Source organism: Triticum aestivum, chromosome 6D (assembly GCF_018294505.1).
Source record: "Triticum aestivum cultivar Chinese Spring chromosome 6D, IWGSC CS RefSeq v2.1, whole genome shotgun sequence".
Classification (NCBI taxonomy): Eukaryota; Viridiplantae; Streptophyta; class Magnoliopsida; order Poales; family Poaceae; genus Triticum; species Triticum aestivum.
The window spans coordinates 222,475,675-222,495,017 of NC_057811.1; positions in this window are offsets into that span (position 1 = coordinate 222,475,675).

Below are 19,343 nucleotides of genomic sequence, written 5' to 3' on the forward strand. Positions count from 1 at the left end.
CAGAGGCCAAACCAGTAAAAACGGCTGAAGCAGGGCCAGTGATCGACTTTATATCCGGCGTGGTACACCGTTATGGTGTCCCGCACAGCATCATCACTGATAATGGCTCCAATTTCACAGTCGATGAGGTGAAAAACTGGTGTGTCAACTTGGGCATTAAAAACTCGACTATGCATCCGTCTACCACCCTCAAACAAACGGTCAGGTTGAACGGGCTAATGGCCTAATAATGAGAGGCATTAAACCTAGACTGGTGCGCTCCCTACGGGAGTCAGATAAGCACTGGGTTGAGGAACTCAATTCCGTGCTCTGGGGGCTGCGGACTACGCCTAATCGAATGACCAGATACACACCTTTTTTCATGGTGTACGGCGCAGAAACTGTCTTGCCCTGCGACATTATTCATGACTCACCTCGAGTGCGCATGTACTAAGAGAGAGAAGCCGAGCTCGATCGGCAGGATGACCTAGACGGCCTTGAAGAGGAGCGTGATATTGCACGAGGCCATTCCGCATTTTATCAACAACATGCTAGGAGATACCAAAGCCGAGAAGTGTGGGCCAAGACTTATAATGTCGGCGAACTCGTTTTGTGCCTCCCAGAGAAGAAAAAGGATAAGCTCAAACCAAAATGGGAGGGGCCCTTCATCATAGATGAAGTTCTTATAGGAGGAGCCTATCGCTGAAGTTGGGCCGTACCGGGTAGTCGACAAAGCCACGCCGTGGGCCGCACGCAGGCAAGTCTGGGCACCCCCGTTCCAAGGACGCCGACAGTAGCCCCCGGGCCCAAGGCGTGCTTGAACTTGGCTTTGAGGCGAAGCCAAAGGGCAAGGGCGGAGCGCTGCAGGCCCCAACCGCCTGCGGCCTTGGTCGACGCATGGCGATTGATGGGACGTGGGTGCCTCCGCTTCCCCACGCTGCCTCGGCAACCGTTTGACTTGACGAGACTCTGTTGCATGCAAAGAAAAATCATCATTACACGCGATCGTGGAGGCCGGCGGTTGGCCTTCTCTTGGCTATAAATGAGGGGAGGGGTGAAGCGCCCTTTGCTTCATCTCCTTCTTCTCGTCGCCCGCTCTCTCTTCTTCCTCTCTGCCTTGCCGTCTTGCCGTAGTACCCATGGCGCCGACGAAGAGGTTCTCTGCTACGTAGAAGGGGAAGGCTCGCCAGGAGGGGCCCGGCTCACCACCGCCCAAGAGGGGGTGGGGCCGCCCCCTCAAGCACGCACGACCCCTGCTGTGGCTCCTCGGGGTGTGGGCGTACTCCTTCGAGGACCGGCGTCGTCCTTGGTGGTCGCAGTGGTGTTTCCTCTTGCGGCGGGAGCCGCCCAGGGTGGGGCAGCCCTGCACCGAGGGGAGGCACGCCGTGGTTTCCCGGCCTCCCCGGCCGCGCTTCCATTCGATGGAGGTGCTCCTAGAGTTCGTCGTGTGGTCGGAGAGGCCGGCCGGCACCTGGCTCCAGCTCCGCGCTCCTTTGCCGGCGAGCTGCTGGCCACGGGTCTCGACGGCCTATGGCTGCAGGCCGATGGCTGCTGCAGCAAGGCCTCATGGGCCGCGGTGGATGTCTCCGCCATGGGAAACGTGGCCCTAGCTCACGGCTGACACGCGTTCGCTAGCACGGGCGCCTTGGGCAGGAGGCGCGCCCTCCACTTCAAGTACGACGGTGTCGCAACCCTCTTCAGTGTGGGTGTTTGGGGAAGACAGTCGCCACGCGGGGTGCTGCCCTGAGGACAGCGGCGGTGACGAGAGCTTGGCCTTGACGATGGCCGTGACGATGCTGAGGGTGAGCTAGCCCTTGGCGACGGCCGCGGTTCGCCCAGCGGCGGCAGCTCCTCCTCCAGCGAGAGCACCAGTAGCGGTGGTTACAACCAGCCGCCACACCGCCGGGCTCGCTTAGAGGGCGGCGGTGGGTCATCCCGCCGCCACGCTTCGGTGAAGTGTGAGGAAGGCTCGGATTGAGCCAGGTCCGGGAGGCCCTTGGAGCCAGGCCTCGTGAGCTGCTGCGGGTGTGCGAGCCGCTTTTGTTTAACCTTTCCTTTCCTCCGGCATTTGAAAAAAGAGTATGGGGCCCTGTAGGGGCGTGTAATGAACTATGGTATTTATGCTGCTATGCTATGTTTATTGTTCCGATATTATGCTAAAGTGCCCAGGCTCCAAATGGGTAAGGTAGGACTACTTAGCTTGATACACTCACGGTGCCTTCCCTCCTCGCGAGAGCGTGCGCTTCATTACCTGGTGAGGCCCTCCTTGCCGGAGACTTGAGAATCATTGACCTCAGGGGGCATCATGAAGTAGCGGAGTTGTCAGAAAACTTTGTCGGGTGCCTTATTCTTCCTCGAGCGAGCCTTTAGGCATGATCCAGCCGCGGCTTAGTGCACTTGCGTCGCAGTACCCGGGGGACACGGACTTCGAGAGGGTGCGTAGACCATGAGCTTACTCGAGGGCGTCTCGCGCAGGATAGAAAAAGCCAAAGCTCTGGGGGAACAGGGCAATGGTGAAGCGTGTTTGCGGCGCGGGGCGAGCCTGTCGCACGCATGCACCTGCCCACCCCCTGCGCGCGAGACGCGCGAGGAAGAGCGACGGGCAACTGCCGCTCCTCCTGGACCCAAACCAAGATGCAAGGTAAAAGATGAAGGGGAAAGCCGGCTTTGACAGCTGAGAACGCGAGAACTCCAAACTTCGTTAAAAGCATCACAAACCAACTACAGAAAGCAAGCAAATGAACAGCGGCGTCAGGCACCTAGTCTAGTCTTCTCACCAGCGCGGAGCTAAGTGCTGCCACTAGGACGTGGGAGGGAGCCCCCGAGGCCCGAGGGTGGCTCTCCGGAGACTCCGGGGCGTGTACAACCCAATCAGTATTATGTGAGAGTGTCACGAGCGAACACCTTCATAGGCGCTGGGCCTTGCTTCATGGGTAGAACTTCCGGAGGTGCTGGATGTTCCAGGCGTTCTGGATGGGGTCCCGTCCTGCGTCTCCAGGCACGTGGCGCCAGGCCTGGAGACGCGGGTGACCCTAAATGGGCCCTCCCACATGGGTGAAAGATTATGCAGCCCTTCCCTGGAGAGCACCCGCCGTAGGACGAGATCGCCCACCTCGAGCGTCCTGGAGCGGACGATGCGGCAGTGATATCGCCGCAGCGCCTGCTGGTACCTTGCCGCTCGGACCGAGGCTTGACGGCGGCGTTCCTCCCCCAGCACGAGGTCCATCCCCTGCGTGGCGTCCTGGCATGCCTCGTCAAACACCAAGACCTGCATGGAGCGATGCTTGACCGCATGTGGGAGAACCGCTTCAGCTCCATAGACGAGGAAGAATGGAGTTTCGCCGGTCGGTTTAGTCGCGGTGGTGCGGATGGACCACAACACGGACTAGAGCTCATCCAGCCAGCCCCTGCTGCAGGCTTCGAGCTTCTTCCTGAAAGTCCTTGCTTTGAGGCCCCTCAGGACCTCTGCGTTTGCGCGCTCGGCTTGGCCGTTGCTCCTGGGGTGCGCCACTGAGGCGTAGCATATCCGCGTTCCAAGGTTAGCACAATACGTTTTGAAGAGATTGCTAGTAAACTGCGAGCCGTTGTCGGTGATGATGCGATTGGGGACTCCGAACCGGCTCACGATGCCCTTGATGAACTTGACCGCCGAGCCGGCCGGGATGGTACGAACTGGCTCCACCTCTTCCCACTTGGTGAACTTGTCGATGGCGACGTAGAGGTAGCGGTAGCCCCGGGGCAATCAAGGGAAGGGACCCAAGATGTCCAGCCCCCAGACCGCAAATGGCCACGAGAGCAGGATGGTCTAGAGGCCCTAAGTAGGCTGGTGGATTTGCTTGGCATGGAACTGGCACGCTTCACAGGACTTCACTAGCTCGGTTGCATCATTGAGTGCCGTGGGGCAGTAGAATCTGCTGCAGAACACCTTGCCTACCAAGGTGCGTGATGACGGGTGATGTCCGCAGTCTCCGCCGTGTATGTCGGTTAACAGCTCACACCCCTGCTCCCTAGAGATGCACCACAAGGAAACATCATTTGGTCGTTTTCGGTATAGCTCACTGTCTTGAATGCAGTAGGTTGTGGCCTGCCGAGCCACACGCTTCGCGTCTTCCTCCTTCTCCGGCAGGATTCCCTGAAGTAGGTATGCCTTGAATTCTTCGGTCCAGCACCCCTCCCGAGGCTCGAGCATGAGGAGCAGGCATGCTCCTGAGGTCGGGTCGTAGGTGGGGGCTCTCGAGGTTGGTGGCGGGGGAAGTTCCTCCTGAGGCAGTGCTGGCTCCGCAGCCATGGGGCTGCTAAAGGCTTGAAGAGCCGCTCCTCGAAGACGCCGGGCTCCTGTGGCTGGCGCTTGGACGCCCTCTTGGCAATATCGTCAGCTTCCTTGTTCATGCCGCGAGGTACGTGCTGCAGCTCCAGGACCGAGAATTGCTTCTCCATTTTGCATACCTCCGCCAGGTATGCCTCGATGCGTTCATACTTCGGCTCGTACACTTTGTTGGATAAGTTGACGAGGAGCTGAGAGTCTCCCTTGATGGTCAGGCGCTTTACGCCCAACGCGGCTGCGGCCTTGAGGCCCGTGATCAAGCCTTCGTACTCTGTGATGTTGTTGGAGACCTTCTCGCCCCGTTGGAAGCAGAGCTGCACGACGTAGTATAGCTTGTCTTGGGTGGGCGAGATGAGGACGGCTCCAGCCCCCGCGCCCTGACATGCAAAGGCGCCGTCGAAGTACATGACCCAGCCATCCGGTGCTTCACTTCCTGGCGAGAGGGGCCGGTCCTCGCCCGCTTCAGGCCCTGGAGCGTCGGTCCATTCCGCCACGAAGTCGGCGAGCGTGGCACCCTTGATGACCCTGGTGGTGCTGAATTCCTGCTGGAATAACTGTAGTTTGATGTTCCACTCGGCGACCCTTCCCTCGGCATTGGGGCTCCGGAGCACCCTCTCTAGCGGGTAAGCTGAGACGACCTTAATGGGGTGGCCTTAGAAGTAGTGGCGCAACTTGCGTGAGGCAACGGGTAGCGCGAGCAGAAGCTTCTGTGGCATGGGGTAGCGTGCCCGCGCATCACGCAGTACCGTGCTGATGAAGTACACCGGGTGCTCAACGAGGGCGGGAGTGTTGGTGAAGTCCGAGGCCTCCTGAGGCGGGGGCACCTCCTGAGGCTGGGGGAACTCAGGAGCTCGGGCGTTTGCTGGGGCAACTGCAGCCTCAGGAGCACCGTCTTGTGGAGCCTGGTCATCTGCAGGTGCCATTGTGGCGTTAGGGACGTCGTCTTTGTGTTGCATCATCTCGACTGAACGCGCGGTGCCGTGTGGCAGACCCTTGGCCTGGCGCTCCTCCGGACGGCCAACAGCGCCGCGCTGGCGGAGTGAGGCGTGGCGGCCAGGTAGAGCACCAGGGGCTCAAGGGGACGCGACGCCACCATCATTGGTGGGCTGATGAGGTATCTCTTGAGGTCTCGAAATGTCGCGTCCGCCTCGGGAGTCCACTCGAATGGGCCCTTCTTTTTCATCAGCTTGAAGAACGGGAGGGCGCGCTCCCCTAGCTTGGAGATGAAGCATCCGAGTGAAGTCACGCAGCCCGCTAGCTTTTGCATTTCCTTGAGAGTCTGCGGTGGGCTCATTTCTTCTATGGCCTTGACCTTCTCCGGGTTTGCCTCGATTTCTCTGTGCGACACAAGGAAACCCAGCAACTTACCGAAGGGGACGCCAAACACGCATTTCTCCGGGTTGAATCGCAGGTCCACCTTACGCGGGCTGGCGAATGTCTCCTCCAGATCCTGGATGAGGGTGCTTGCCTCCCGGGATTTCACCACGATGTCGTCGATGTAGGCCTCAGCGTTCCTCCCGAGCTGCCGGCCTAGGGCGATATGCATCAACCTCTGGAAGGTTGCCCCAGCATTACGCAGCCCGAAACAACATGTAGGTGTAGCAGTACACCCCGCATGGGGTCAAGAAGGCTGTCTTCTCAACGTCTTGCAATGCCATCTTGATCTGGTGGTATCCCGAGAAGGCATCTAGGAAACACAGCAGGTCGCACTCGGCGGTGGAGTCGACGATTTCATCAATGCGCGGAAGCGGGAACGGGTCTTGAGGGCAGGCCTTGTTGAGGTTGGTGAAGTCGACACACATGCGTTCGCTAGCCATTCTGGGTAGCGCACCTCGCGGATGACACCAGCCTCTTGCAGCTTGCGGGTTTCCTGGATGATGAAGGACTGCTTCTCCGTGGACTGCCGTCGCGCCTTCTGCTTCACCGGGCATATGTTTGGGCACACCCTTAGGTGGCGCTCGATTCTCCCTCTTGGGACCCTAACTAGCTGCTTGGGCTCCCATGTGAACACCTCCCTATTGTACGCGGGCGGCAACCACTTGGTGAAATAACTGCTTGACGTGGTGGTCTCAGGGCGGCACCTGAGAACCGCCGAGGAGGGCTGCAACGGCGTGGGGCGCCAGTGCTGCGAAGCGCGCGACGAAGAGGCCACACAGCTCCTCCCATGAGGCCACAAAAGACCCTGGCAGGATGAGAAGCCAGGCGCGCGGTACGCTAGTGAGGGCCATGGGGAACCAGTTGGCCATGACCTTGCCATCGCCGTCGGCCGCCCAAACGGCCTCCTCATAGGCCTGGAGGAAGCCTGCCGGATCTGCTATGCCGTCGTAACGAGGCGGCATCTCCGGCTTGTACTTGGGTAGCCACCGTACCTGCCGCAAGGCGGGGGTGAAAGCTCAGAGGCCCGCGGTGCTTCCATGGCCGCTCGTCGGTCCGGTCATGGAAGAAGCGGTGCTCGCCATGGGAGCCGGTTGGCAAGGCAAAGCGGACGGAGAAGCGAGGCTTCGACACACCCCTACCTGGCGCACCAAATGTCGGATTCGGGGTTCCGCAGACCCTTGAGAGGTTCGAACTCTAGGGTGCGTGCGAAGAACTCTCTCTTCCCTATCTGCCTACTCAACGATCCCAAAGCCTAGCTCGACGAACCCAAGGGACAAGGGACATAATAGTTTATCCTGGTTCGGGCCACCTTGTGGTGTAATACCCTACTCCAGCTTTGTGGTGGATTGCCTCGATGGGCTGTGGATGAACTAGTACTGTGTTAGAACAACCTCAGGAGGTGAGATGTTCTTGAGCCTGATGAGCTGGTGGTTGTGTCGATGATCTGAATCTTGCCCCCTCTATGGTGGTGGCCAGGTCCTATATATAGTTGCCTTGGTCCTCTTCCCAAATGTAGGTGGAAAGGGATCCCACAACGGCTAAATTCAAAGGGAGACAACTAGTACAAGTTATCCTGACAAAAGTAGTCTTCGCCTGCAAAAGGCTTTGGTGGTGACGCTGTAGTGGGCTCCGCGATGACCTCCATCCCATCGTCCTGGCGGTCTTGGTCTCGTTGCACCGATATGGAAACCTTTAATTGATTCCTCGGGACCCTGCGCTTGCGCTTGCCTCCTTAGCACCAAAGAGGAAACTGGTACACTGCGCCCGCTGGTGCCTGCCTGGCCTCGGTCGTCATGGCTCTCGTCATGTGAACCTCACGAGGTGCACCTTGCATTGATATCTCTGCTCCTCGGGAGCCAGCCTAGTGAGACCGCCCCTCAGGGAGGTCTTGGTGTCGTCCACCTCGCGAGGCTTGGCCCCTGGCGAGGGTCTTGGGTTGTTGTTGCTGAAGTTGGGCCGTACTGGGCCGTCGACGAAGCCACGTCGTGGGCCGTAGGCAGGCAAGTCTGGGCACCCCCGTCCCCAGGACGCCGGCACAATCCGAGGTTCCGGTACAAAGATTGAACACAAGAGATGAACTAGGGTTTGAGTGGAGATGGTGATATTGAAGATGTTGATGGAGATTGGACTCCCAAAGATGAGAGGGTTGTTGGTGATGACGATGGCTTCGATTTCCCCCTCCGGGAGGGAAGTTCCCCCGGCGGAATCGCTCTGCCAGAGGGCAAAAGTGCTCCTGCCCAAGTTCCGCCTCGAGACGGCGACGCTCCATCCCAGAAATCCTCCCCTTATTTTTTCTAGGTCAAAATGACTTATATACCAGAAGATGGGCAGCGGAGGTGGGCCGGGATGGGCACAACCCACCAGGGCGTGCCTGGGGGGCCTGGCGCGCCATGGTGTCTTGTGGTCACCTGGTGGCCCCCCTCCAGTAGTTATTTGCTCCAGTATTTTTCATATATTCAAAAATAATTCTCCATAAATTTTTAGCTCATTTGGAGTTGTGCAGAATACGTAACTCTGACATAGCTTTTTCAGTTCCAGAATTCCAGCTGCCGGCATTTTCCCTCTTTGTGTAAACCTTGCACATTATGAGAGAAAAGGCATTAGAATTACTCCATAAAACATTATTATGCATAAAACATTATAAATAATAGTAGGAAAACATGATGCAAAATGGACGTATCAATTCCCCCAAGACCTCACTTGTCCTCAAGCGAAAACTGAAAGAGAGAGATGTGTCAAATAAAAATAAAATATGGATATAGTAGCATCATGCGTATTATTATAACAGCAACAACCTTTATCATAAAAAATTATCTCATAACTTTATCATATAGCTTCTCATGAACAAGTAACAATTCATGACAACATCGAAGTAAAAAGCATAAACTCTAGTGAAAACCAACAAACTATGTTCTCAATCAACTTTGCAACCACAATTCATCATCTTTTCAGGAAGGGGCTCGTATCGGAGCCTTTTGGCAAGTCCACATACTCAACAATCATATAGTGTTCTATGATTGCTAACACTCACCTTATACACATGAGCAAAACATTTCAACCGGACACATAGAAAGATAGGGGCTTATAGTTTCGCCTCCCAACTCATTCACCTCAAGGGTGATGCCAACAATAATAACTCATGCTTACTCACATCCAACTGGATTTATCTGCCTAGATCTTTCCCCACCACATGATGCTTGCCAAAGAGAAAATAAAAAGGAATCGAGGAAAATACTTTGACTCTTGCATAAAAAGTAAATACATAAAGTAAAAGATAGGCCCTTCGTAGAGGGAAGTAGAGGTTGTCATGCGCTTTTGGGTTTGTATGCTCAATCTCTTAATGCAAAAGAACGTCACATTATATTGCCCCTTGTGATGGCAACCTTTTTTATGAAGTCTGTTGCTTTATTACTTTGCCTTCACAAGTTCGTACAACGCTCAATTTTCTCTTAAACTAAATGGTCAAACACATTTAGAAGCAATTTTTATTGCCTTATTGCACTGATGCCAACTTACTTGAAGGATCTTGCTCAATCCATAGGCAGGTATGGTGTAATCTCAAAACAAGATTTTGGGTTTAAGGGTTTTTGGATGCACAAGTAATATCTCTACTTAGTGTGGAATTTTTGGCTAGCAAAGATATTGGGCAAGCACCACATGTTGAAGGATCTATGACAATATAACTTCTATGTGACTATGAACAAACATAAATCATTACGTTGTCTTCCTTGTCCAACATCAACTAATTTGGCATATAATATTTTGATGGGGCCTCACAATCATAAAAGATGTTCAAGATAGTGTATTTGCATGTGAATCTTTTCTTCCCTTATTAATTCTTTCATGAATAACATCATTGACCAATGCTATGTTTGTCAACTTTCAACAAATTTTACCAGTTATACTTTTCCTTATGTGTTGTCATTACTTACCATAAGATTAGCATATGATCTTTTCCATTATTTCCTTTTATTTTGATTGAAACATAAAGGTAAAGAACCAAAACTCAAACTAAACTTTATTATATAGCTTTCACTCGATTACATAGAAAGAAGGATCACGAAACTAACACTCGAAAATAGGTCATGCTAACTTTTATTCAACTAAATCATAAGATAACTAAAGATCAAACTAGGATAGGTAAAGGAAATAAAAGCGATGGTAATACGATACTGGGGGATATCCCCTATGCTTGGCACAAGCCAAGGGGAATGCCCATACCTGTTACTCAAGTCTCCTTTTGTGGGGAAGACGATGATGGTGGTGTGGCCATGTTCTCGAGTATATTCATGAGTACTTCCCTCAAACCTTGAATTTCTCGAAGAGCTAGATGAAGTAGCTCAGTGTTCTTCTCCACTTCAGCCATAATATGTTTATTCTCCGCCCCCAAGAGTTTGTTCCTGCATCACTTTCTCCTGGACAAGATATGTCCCAATTGGATGGTAGGTGCACACTACTGCAGGTTGCTGCTAACGCGACACTATGATCAAAGACCCTTTGACGAAACTATGTGCGATGCATTAATCGCAAACAGTGGTGTAAAAATCGTCAAAAAAGGTGCAAAACGTTTGCGATGACGGATGCATCAAACACGGTTCAGATTTTAGTTGTGTGTGCGATGCAGGGCATACGGTTCACTTCATTTAACTGTTTGCGATGTGGTAGAACAAAAGAAACGAGCAGCCAGATGAAGGTGTGTGCGATATACAGCTTACGGTTCACTCGGATGAACAGTTTGTGATTAGGCAACACAACAGAAACGGTCAGCCAGGTCAAGGTGTGTGTGATATACGACATACAGTTCACTCGGATGAACTGTTTTCGATAGGCAACGCAACAGAAATGGTTCAACCAGATCAAGGTGTGTGCAATGGAGGGCATACAGTTCATTTCGATAAACTATTTGTGTTGAGCCAAGAGAACAGAAATGTTTCACATAAACAGATGTGTGTAATACGCGACAAACATCCAATTACATAGGTGGCTAGTACACACATGACATTTCCACACACCAAAGTAAACTATTACATGCATAATTAACTAGGATAAACGACCAGCTGATCATAATCTACTTCTTGTGCGAGCTCGATGTTCCTTCTATTCTGAGTTTCAATTAATTGATGGCATTTTATGAACACGCCACCGTTTCCCGCCATTTCCTCACCGGTTTCCCGCCACCCAGCGATATTGCGCATAAACCTAGGTGGTGCGCGATGCACGGAGGCAACAAGCGTAGCCTGTAGCACATCCACCTTTTCCAAGCATGCCAACCCACCAAAGCGCCGCCTCTGCCATCAACCTCGCCGATGAGGAAAACGAGCTGGCGCCACGGCCCGTCGAGGCCGAGGCGCTCCCCGGCAACATGATGGACGACACCGTGATGCGCGTCATCGCCAGGGTTGAGCAGACCCTTGGCGCACGGCGCTTTAGCGCCACGGATCAAGATAGGCATGTCAGTACCGAGAGGCTGCAGCTCGCCGCACAACATGATCGATGGCGCGCCACAGAGCAAGCTAGGCACGTCCGCGTCGATAAGTTGTGGCTCACCGCACGGCGAGACCGTTGGAGTGCCGCAGAGCGAGAGACGCGGCGCGCCGCACAGCAAGAGCGGATTCATCGGCACCTGCATGATGTTGATAGGGCGTCATAGCTGGGTACACATCCCGTCAGTACCCCCATTCCTCGCCAGGAGTGGGCAGAGGCCCTCTTCGCTGTACTTGCACCAGAGGCTGGCCGCGCCGTACTTGCATCGGACGCCCACCGTGCCATTCGCATGCGTCGCGCCGTTCGCCTTGTCCACGACCCGCTCGATGCCAACGCGCTGGTTGGTAGGCTCGACCGCCTCCTTGGCCCAGGTGTCCACTTGGGCGTAGTAGAGGAACATGGCCATCGCATCCTCGAGCTGGCAATCTCCGATGAAATAGCCAACTTGGAGCTCGCGATCGCGCTCCAGATGTACAGCGAGCGTGTCGACCGCTTGGATGAACGCGTGCACGAGTTCAGGCAGAGCCAAGATCTACCATAGGCAAGGGCTGCTAGTCATGGTCCCATGGACGCGTTTTCTTTTGATGAGCCGTTTCGACGTGGATAGCTATGTATTCATAGAATTCATAGTATTGCTCTGTTTATTGCTCTATTTCAATGTGTGTACTCTTTTTTCCATTCTTATATGTTTTGTTTCAATGTGTGTATATACGCTTTCCATTCTGTATATGTGGATGATAACAACAAGATTCAAATTAGTATACAAAAACAGATAGAAAATGGAATTCATAATATATATATATATATTAATTGTTCATTAGTTCATCACAAAAAAATATAATATCATCACATATACGTGATGATACTTAACTACTAGGTACAATGCATAGAATTGAAAACGAACAATACTAAAACTAATAATCCCTCCTAGGGCCAGTATTCCGGCAGCCCCTCGCCAGCAGCTCCCTGGTGCGCGGCGTCTTCCCAGCGTGAAGGCAGTACTCCGCCTCCTCCGCCTCGCAGCGCCTTACGTACCAATCTGCCTCTTGCTGGCGGACGAGCGCGAACGATCTTGCCATTTCGTTGGACACCAACTGGAGCTCCTCGTCGATGGCACGCTGGAGCTTATCGGCCCACCTCCACGCAGCGATGAGGCGCCTAGCGCCTTTGACCTTCCTCGCGAAGTACCCATCTTCGTACTCCTCCTCCGCATGATCACGTGCCTACCCCCAAAGCTCCGCCACCTCCTTTTTCCAGGCGGCATCACGGGCTTCACAGGATGCCTGGTACCTGGTTTCCTCCTCCGCCATGCCCTTCTTGAATGCCACTTGCCTAGCTTTCTTAGCCGGCGGCAGCGACTTCCACAGACAAAGATTGTACTGGCCCCAAAACCAATCCAAAGTTGGGGGGTCCGGCGCAACCTCGTCCGGTGGCGCGTAGGGGTCCTCGTCGTTGCTCTTCGAGTGAGCGTCCTCCGGGGGTGGCGACTCCTCGTCGGCGCGTGGGCAGACCGGCGGCGCCATGGCAGAGATTTGAGAGAGAGAGAGAGAGAGAGGGAAAGCGAGGGGAGGATGTAGATGAGAATGCAGGCGGGATGACATGAGCAAGGTAGTATTTATTGGCGGCCGAAATCTAGATCGACAGGAACAGTACACACGCTGGTCGCCAAAATTTACGAGTACTGTAGTTTGAATTACACACGATTCCTGCAGAAAATCCATGTGTGAACTTAATAGCTGACAGTTTCCAATACAGAACCGTGTCTGATTAATAACCCCCGCCACTCACCTACCAAACCTCGAGCTACGAAATAGAGTGCCAATCGTGTGGGGGCCGGTTGTCTTGCCAGATCTTTACATTTTCTTTTCTGAACACCAGATATTTACATCGTGTGATGATTTTTTAATTCACACACAAGTACACAAAAATATGATTTTTCAAACCGTTATGGTTAGTCGTTGCATGTAGATGTAGTTCAAATTTGAAGTACGGTCATTAAATGGCTAGAAAATCACTTAAATGTCTGTAAAAGGTCAAATGAACCCCTAGAATTTTCAGAATTTTGACATGACAGTTGTCTTAGTGCACGTTAAACATAGAAAAAATTGAAGGCCATAAGAGGAAGCTATCTCCCGTTCGTCATCAAACATGCATTGTTCCCTCTTGGAACCACGAGCCTTCTAGTGAGTTGCTCCAGTTTGTGAGGGGTGTGTCTCCAAACTTCCGTCAAACAGGCCAATTTTTTCACCACATCATCTTGGTGGCATGACATTACATCAAGCAAGGTTTCATGTTTTTCTGATCATTTTTTAATTTTTTGGAATTAAAATGCCATGGCACTCCATGCATGTGTCCATGCCGTGAGACCAATATGTTTGAAAATTCCTTCTAATTTACTGCACATGGAATAAACTCACACACAAGTACACAAATATGATTTTTTAATCCGTCATGGTTAGCCGTTGCATGTAGATGTAGTTCAAATTTAAATTACGGTCATTAAATGGCTAGAAAATCACTTAAATGTCTTTAAAAGGTCAAATGACCCCTGAAATTTTCCAAATTTTCACATGACAGTTGTATTAGTGCACGTTAAACATAGAAAAAAAATTGAAGGCCGTAAGAGGAAGTTATCTCTCGTTCGTCATCAAACATGCATTGTTCCCTCTCGGAACCACGAGCCTTCTAGTGAGTTGCTTCGGTTTGTGAGGGGGTGTGTCCAAACTTTCGTCAAACATGCCCATTTTTTACCACATCATCTTGGTGGCATGACATTACATCAAGCAAGGTTTCATGTTTTTCTGATCATTCTTTTATTTTTTGGAATTTAAATGCCATGGCACTCCATGCATGTGTCCATGCCGTGAGACCAATTGTTTGAAAATTCCTTCTAATTTACTGCACAAGGAATTAACTCGCACACAAGTACACAAATATGATTTTTCAAACTGTTATGGTTAGTTGTTGCATGTACATATTGTTCAGATTTGAATTATGGTCATTAAATGGCTACAAAATCACTTAAAATGTCTTTAAAAGATCAAATGACCCCTGAAATTTTCCAAAATTTCACATGAAAGTTATATTAGTGCATGTTAAATGTAGAAAACATTTGAATGCCGTAAGGGGAAGCTATCTCCTGTTCGTCATCAAATATGCATTGTTCCCTCTCAGAAACACGAGCCTTCTAGTGAGTTGCTTCGGTTTGTGAGGGGTGTGTGTCCAAACTTTTGTCAAACATGCCAATTTTTTTACCACATCATCTTGGTGGCATGACATTACATCAAGCAAGGTTTCATGTCTTTCTGATCATTTTTAGTTTTTTGGAATTAAAATTCCATGGCACTCCATGCATGTGTCCATGTTGTGAGACCAATAAGTTTGAAAATTCCTTCTAATTTACCGCACAAGGAATTAACACGCACACAAGTACACAAATATGATTTTTCAAACCGTTATGGTTAGCCGTTGCATGTAGATGTAGTTCAAATTTGAATTATGGTTATTAAATGGCTAGAAAATCACTTAAATGTCTTTAAAAGGTCAAATGACCCCTAAAATTTTCCAAATTTTCACATGACAGTTGTATTAGTGCACGTTAATAAACATAGAAAAACTTTGAAGGCCGTAAGAGGAAGCTATTTCCCGTTCGTCATCAAACATGTATTGTTCCCTCTCGGAACCACGAGTCTTCTAGTGAGTTGCTCCGGTTTGGGAGGGGTGTGTGTCCAAACTTTCTTCAAACAGGCCAATTTTTTTAGCACATCATCTTTGTGGCATGACATTACATCAAGCAAGGTTTCATGTTTTTCTGATCATTTTTTAATTTTTTGGAATTAAAATGCCATGGCACTCCATGCATGTGTCCATGCCGTGAGATCAATATGTTTGAAAATTCCTTCTAATTTACTGCACATGGAATTAACTCACACACAAGTACACAAATATGATTTTTCAAACCATTATGGTTAGCCATTGCATGTAGATGTAGTTCAAATTTGAATTACGGTCATTAAATGCCTAGAAAATCACTTAAATGTCTTTAAATGGTCAAATGACCCCTGAAATTTTCCAATTTTTCACATGACAGTTGCATTAGTGCACGTTAAACGTAGAAAAAATTTGAAGGCCGTAAGAGGAATTTATCTCCCGTTTGTCATCAAACATGCATTGTTCCCTCTCGGAAACACGAGCCTTCTAGTGAGTTGCTTCGGTTTGTGAGGGGTGTGTGTCCAAACTTTCGTCAAACATGCCAAATTTTTTACCACATCATCTTGGTGGCATGGCGTTACATCAAGCAAGGTTTCATGTGTTTCTGATCCTTTTTTTTATTTTTTTGGAATTTAAATGCCATGGCACCCCATGCTTAATTGTGTCATAGCCGTTAGACCAATATGCTTGAAAATTCCTTCCAATTTACTGCACATGGAATTAAATCGCACACAAGTACACAAAATATGACTTTTCAAACAGTTATGGTTAGCTGTTGCATGTACATGTAGTTCAAATCTGAATTACTGTCATTAAATGGCTTGAAAATCACTTAAATGTCTTAAAAGGTCAAATGACCCCTGAAAATTTCCAAATTTGTCATGACAGTTGTATTAGTAGTACAAATTTTCTCGTAGATTTTAAACACCATCCGTTGCCACTTTACTCCAAATTCGTCTTTCACAACTAATAAAAAATATCCACAACTTCACACACAATTTTTTTAGGATCCGTTTGCGATGAAATTTCTCGCTCTATTTAAGTCCTCCTCCTTAAGCTTTGCGGCTCCTCTGCTCCAGTGCCGGCAACCCCCGAATCCATGAATCCTGATCCCCATTCCCGCACCCCCTTCTTGCAAAGATGACGCCATGGAAACGCTTCGTGAAGGCCCATACCATGGCCACGTCCTCCCTGAGCGCCGCTGCCTGCGCCGAGAGCATGGCCGCCTACGCCGAGAGTGCCGTCGCATCCGCATTGAGCGCGGCCGCATCCGCCGAGATGGCGTTTGCGGCAGCCGACAGGGCAGCTGCAGCAGCTGAGATGGCTGCAGCTGCTACTGCGACGGCGGCTGCAAACACCGAGAGCGCTCGAGCTGCCGCCCGTGCCGCCGATGTCGCCCTGGTCCGGGTCGAGGCTGTCCACGCGAAGATCAAGGACGTACATGCCAAGATATTCCAGGTCACCTCAGAATCCAGCATACAACCCACGTACAAAAAGGCGGCGGTGGCCATGGAGCACCTGCTTCCTCATGAGATCACCGAGCGGGAGCTCGAGATGTAGGAGGCGACGGAGATCGAGGAGCACCGGGAGGAGGAGTTGCGCGTGGCAGAGGTCAAGGTAGAGAAGAGTCTGTCCGTCGAGGAACCGGCGGTGTAGTACCAACGCGAGCTCTGGCGCAACCACTACTACGAGTACTACAACCTTGAGGGCGGCGCCATGGACGAGGACGCGGTCGACTTTAGCAGGGGGGACGCGGAGTCCACCAATGATGGCATTTCGCCAGGACAAGTCATCGAAGTCTCATCTCACACCGGTGATGCATAGGCCGGCGCGGCGACGGATTTGTTAAAATTATGCATACTTAGGCTTTGTTTTTAATGTTGGTCTTTTGTTAGAGCAATGTTTAGGTCAACTGGCTTTGTTTAATTACTAAAATTTCTCGATTCAGTAACTGTGGTCTATGTGCTGTATGCTCTTTTGTGTGCTCAAATTAGCAAGCGATGTTAAATTATGCAATGACGTACCCGGGGAAATTTCCACCAAAATTTGAATTATCAAACTCATCCCATGCACGTAAAGCAGAAGAATCGTTTGCGATGCACACAATCGTTCAAAGTGAATGGTGTCCGGCGGCACCGCGCGCAACGTTTCCCTCCACATTTCCAAATTTTTGGCCTACCACCAAAATATCTACCCCCGCCCCCTTCCCTGTTCCCCACCCCTTTTCTCCCCGACCACAAGTCAGATTTCCCCTGTTTCCTCCTTCCTTCCTTCCTTCATAAGCTATAGCCACTTCCTCGCTTGCTTCCTCGCTCTCGCCGTCTCGCATCCTACCGCCGGGGTCGCCATGATCTTCTTCAATGACCTCTCCAGCAGTTCCTCCTCCTCCCACGACTCCTTCACCACCCGAGTATGCCTCTCTTCTCTCTCTCTCGGGCTATGACTTGGAATGAAGGACTTTAACCCGACGGTCGATTTGAGTCATTTCTTCCTCTTGTAGCTCCCTAGGACCATCAGTTGCAACGAATGGAGCGGGGTGGCGGAAGATCTGTCTGCTCATTGTCACCATTAATCTCCATGCGTGAAGCTAGTTGCATTTGAATCTGTGGACAGTGGGAGGAAGTTTCTGGCATGTGCAGAGAAGGTTAGACCCTCTTTCGTTGTTACAAATCATTTGTTAGATGTGATTCAGACACTGTCACGGTCCCAACCCATTTATACCACACCTTCAACCAAACGCATCCTAAGACAGTGTCACAGTTTGTACCTAGTATCTAAAAATGTTGCCATCTCATCAGCAGTGCCATTAGAAAATTATTTGGCACTGCTTCTATAGTTTGTGCAGCCAGCTTTGGTCCACACATCCGAGCAGCCAAGCAGTAAAATACTAAATCTTTATGGCATGAAAGAACTGGTGTCGGATGTGGGGTTCCGACAAAAACCTTAAGGTTCAAACTCTGGGGTGCGCACGAAGTTCTTTCCCTCCTACCGATCCACGCCCTAGCTCGCTAAGATCTCGCGGACGAACTCGGCGAACTCGCAACACAGAAAGACACGAGATTTATACTGGTTCGGGCCACCGTTGTGGTGTAATACCCTACTCCAGTGTGGTGGTGGTGGATTGCCTCTTGGGCTGATGATGAACAGTACAAGGGGAAGAACAGCCTCCTGAGGTTGAGGTGTTCTTGTGCTCTGTGGACTTGTGGATGAGAACTCTATCAGTTCAACCCCCCCTCACTGTGGTGGCTAGCTCTACTTATATAGGCCCTGGTCCTCTCCCCAAATATTGAGCGGGAAGGTGCCAACAACGGCGGGCGAATTTGAAAGGGGACAACTAGTACAAGCTATCCTGACAAAAGTGGTATTCGCCTGCTAAAGGCTCTAGTGATGACACCGCCTTGGGCTCCACGGTGACCTCCGTCTTGCCGTCCTGCTGGTCTTGGTCTCGTTGCACTGATGTGGAAACCTTTGCCTGATGCCTCGGTACTCCGCGCCTGCGCCTGCCTCCTTAGCACCAAAGAGGAAACAAGGACACTGCACGCTGGCACCCGCCTGGCGCCCGCCTGGTGTCGGTCGTCATGGCTCACGTCACGAGAGCCTCGTGAGGTTTGCCCCGCCTTGATATCCCAGTTCCTCGTGAGTCTGCCTGGCTAGACCTCTCCTAAGGAGGTCTTGCGTCGTCCGCCTCGCGAGGGTCTTGATTGCCTTGTCGATGAAGATGGGCCGTACGACCCGCTAGCTTAGCCACGCCGTGGGTCGCAGGTAGGCAAGTCTGGGGACCCTCGTTCCCAGAACGCCGACAGTAGCCCCTGGGCCCAGGGCGCGCTCGGGCTTGGCTTCGAGGCGAAGCCAAGGGTCAAGTACGGAGCGCCGCAGGCCCCAAAAGCCTGCGGCCTCGGTTGACGCGTGGCGGTTGATTGGACGTGGGCGTCTCCGCTTCCCCACGCTGCCTTTGAATCCGCCTGGCTATGCGGCCCCCACATCTTACACAGTTATTCTTCCTTCGCCCACGCCTGGCTCCCCCAATCTCCTTGTTTCCTCGAGACTCTGCTCCGCCCTTCTAATCTGATCTGCGCTCCGCCTGCTTCATTGCCATGGCGCCGAAACAGACTGAAAAGGGGAAGAAACCTCTGTCTTCGCCAAGTGCGCCTCTGCCCTTTGAGCCTGCACTCGGCCGGCCTCGGGTGCTCAATGACGAGGCCATGGACAAGGTGCGCCCCATGCTTCCCTCCAGTTTCAACGAGTGGGGAGAGAAGGTGGCTTGGCCCACGTCTCGCACTCGCATGGCACGGGCAGCCACTGAGGTCCCGATCTTCATAGATGCCCTCTGGGATGGCCTGATTCCTCCCTTCTCCACCTTCTTCAACGCGGTGCTCGAGCATTATCAGATCCACATGCTCCATCTCGACCCTCAATCTGTGACCCTTCTTTGCCGTCTTCGCCTTCTTGTGCGAGGCTATGGTGGGCA